The sequence below is a fragment of the Benincasa hispida genome, chromosome 2, assembly GCF_009727055.1.
Source record: "Benincasa hispida cultivar B227 chromosome 2, ASM972705v1, whole genome shotgun sequence".
NCBI classification, from domain to species: domain Eukaryota; kingdom Viridiplantae; phylum Streptophyta; class Magnoliopsida; order Cucurbitales; family Cucurbitaceae; genus Benincasa; species Benincasa hispida.
In genome coordinates, this window is record NC_052350.1 from 8,694,481 (window position 1) to 8,697,333 (window position 2,853).

Below are 2,853 nucleotides of genomic sequence, written 5' to 3' on the forward strand. Positions count from 1 at the left end.
ACAAAAGTTCATAATATACTCAGGAGTAAGACTAAGTTTCCTAGGTCATCCTATTGAAATAGAAACCTAAATATCAACGGAGTTACATCTAGTGGTTACTACTTCGCGGTCTGGTCTTATGCAAAATCATTGCACAGGATACCCACACTAGCGTGTCTCCTAAATGAATGTGTTGGATCACTGTGTTTGTTTCAAATACAAAGTTGGTCGTATTCATAGTGTTAGTAGGATAAGGTACCCAACCTTATCTCTATACTATAGACCCTTTAGGCTATATCTTGAACAATGTTCCTGTTGGGGATGATGCCCTAAACTCTCGTGTCTTATAGTTTGTAAACACAGTTTTGAACGAACGCTTGTGATGTATAATATATGATATTTTCTTCACTACTTGTCTTTGAATGTTGGATGTTTTATTTGCTTTACCACAAACCAATAAACTAAAATCCCTGGTTGTCACTATGTAACTTAAGCATGTATGTGAAGACATACAAGTGGATCATATTTTAAGTGATAACCAAAATGGTCTGTAGTATATGGATATAGGAGGGAAACCTTATCCTGGTAACGCTACGGATGCGACCCGCTTTGTAGAATAGTTACAAGTGTTGTGACTTGCTATAGATGGTCTGATCCTGATCATTCGTGTGAGGACATGCGAGCGGGGGCGTCGCATACAAAGAGTTTGTATAAGACCTGACCACAAAGTGTTAACGTCTCGTTATATAACTTCGTTCATGAAAAAGACTTCACTTCACTAGGATGACCATAGGTAACATGACCTCAGTCCCGAGTGAGTTGGGAACTGAGCCTTTGAGGGCAGTCTTTTGATTTGCATGGGTGTGAGTGGCCTGGTTGCCGACTGAAACCTACCACTTTGAGGATTCGTCTGATTTGGGAGCTGGGAACTCATCTACACAAGATGGAATTCATTCTTTCCCCAAAGCAAGATTAAGTAGAGATATTTCTCCCTTAAGGGCTGATTCTAGGGCTTGAACAAGGCCCGAGAAGTGTCCACACATAGTAGGACTATGTTGTATTGTTCATTAAAGGGATCAGTGGTACTTAAGGAGTTAGATGTAACTATAGGGGCAAATTGGTAAATTGGCTCACGGTACTTACGAGCATCTGTGAAGGGTTATCGCACTATTGATTGGTTATATTCGATGGACACAAAAATATATTTATGGTAAGGAGAGTTCAGTTGTCGGTCTTTAGTGGAATGCTTGGTAGTTAACGAATGGTGGATCTCATGGCTAAAGAGTTTAGTCAGTTATTCATGTACCGTTGGAGCTTTGAGCCATAGGTCCATAAGGTCCCCTTGGTAGTTCAATGGATTCAAGTTGAGAATCAGCTTTTGGGTCAGTTTGAAATATTCAAATTGACAAGAAGGAATTCGATTATATATGGTATGATTGAACTGGTTAATTATAATTAATATAATTGACTTTATGTATGAGATACATTATTTTGGAGGAAAATGGATATAAATATGATTTATATCTAGTGGAGGAGAAAACACTATGGTTTATATGTGATATTAAACTATAGGTTAATAAATATAATATGATTATATTAATTTTTTTAATAGGATAATTATAGGATAATTATGCCCGCTGTTTTCTCCGTAACCGTGTGTTAGTGGGAGGTTTGATTAAGTTTTCGTAACTAAAGAATAAAATGAAAATTGTTTTCATTTTGCAAAAGATGACGTAATTCGCTCAAGTGAAGTGTATACTGTCTATCACTTAGCTAACCGAGAGACTATACGATAGCTTGAAGTTACTACACGATCGTATACACATGCGCCTCTTACTAAACGATCACCTACATTTTACTAAACAATCGTCTAGTGCCCGAGCATTTACTAAACAATCGTATAAATGATCGCTGCCTATTTACTACACGATCGTGTACGTTCTTCTAAACGATCAAGCATTTTCTATGAGATAAACCCTACCCTTCTTCCACTTGCTTGGTCGTTGTATATGATCTTCATATCCTCCTCTTCTTTACCAAATTCCAATAGAGCACACTCTTCGGATTCTCACACCGATAATACCAAGATTTCCAAGTGGTGGTGTCGTTCCCTTTTGTTCTGTTCGTGTGGAGGTCGTTCGTGAGTAGACGACAGGTGATGTTGGTGAACGATTTGCTTGGAGGTTCCAACGAGAGTGAGAGGAGCCGTCCCTTGGAGAGAGCGAGATTTCGATGAAGAAAAGTTCTTCAACTGGTACATATCTCTTCTCTTTGTTGTTTACTATTCAAAGCATGCTGGTAATTTGTAGTACAATGAATATCTTGTCTGTTAAAATGTTAATGTGGTAATTCTGTCACAATATATTTGGAACAATCCGCTTCCGTTCAGAGGTACTCTTGTATAAGAGTTCCTTCAGTTCTCGATATGTCTCTACATATAGTTCAAGACTCATAAGACAACCTAGGATGTTAGTTTATTGGATTTTAGGATTAATAAGACAAAATTAAATAAAACATCAATAACACTTATTAATAAAAACATTAATAACTATTTATTAATGATGGACATTTAATTACATTCATTATCTACGAGTTTTAGGGCATAAAACTGAATAAAGGCAATAAGAGAATTTGAGTATTTCATCATCTTCACAGATTATTATTCAAGGTATGGGTATGTTTACTTAATGCAACATAAATCTGTTGAAAAGTTTAAGGAGTACAAGGTTGAAGTTGAAAATGTATTAAATAAAAAAATAAAGATACTTCGATCTGATCGAGGTGGAGAGTATATGAATTTGATATTCCAAGACTATTTGATAGAACATGGAATTGTATCCCAGCTCTCGACACTAGGTATGCCTCAGCAGAACG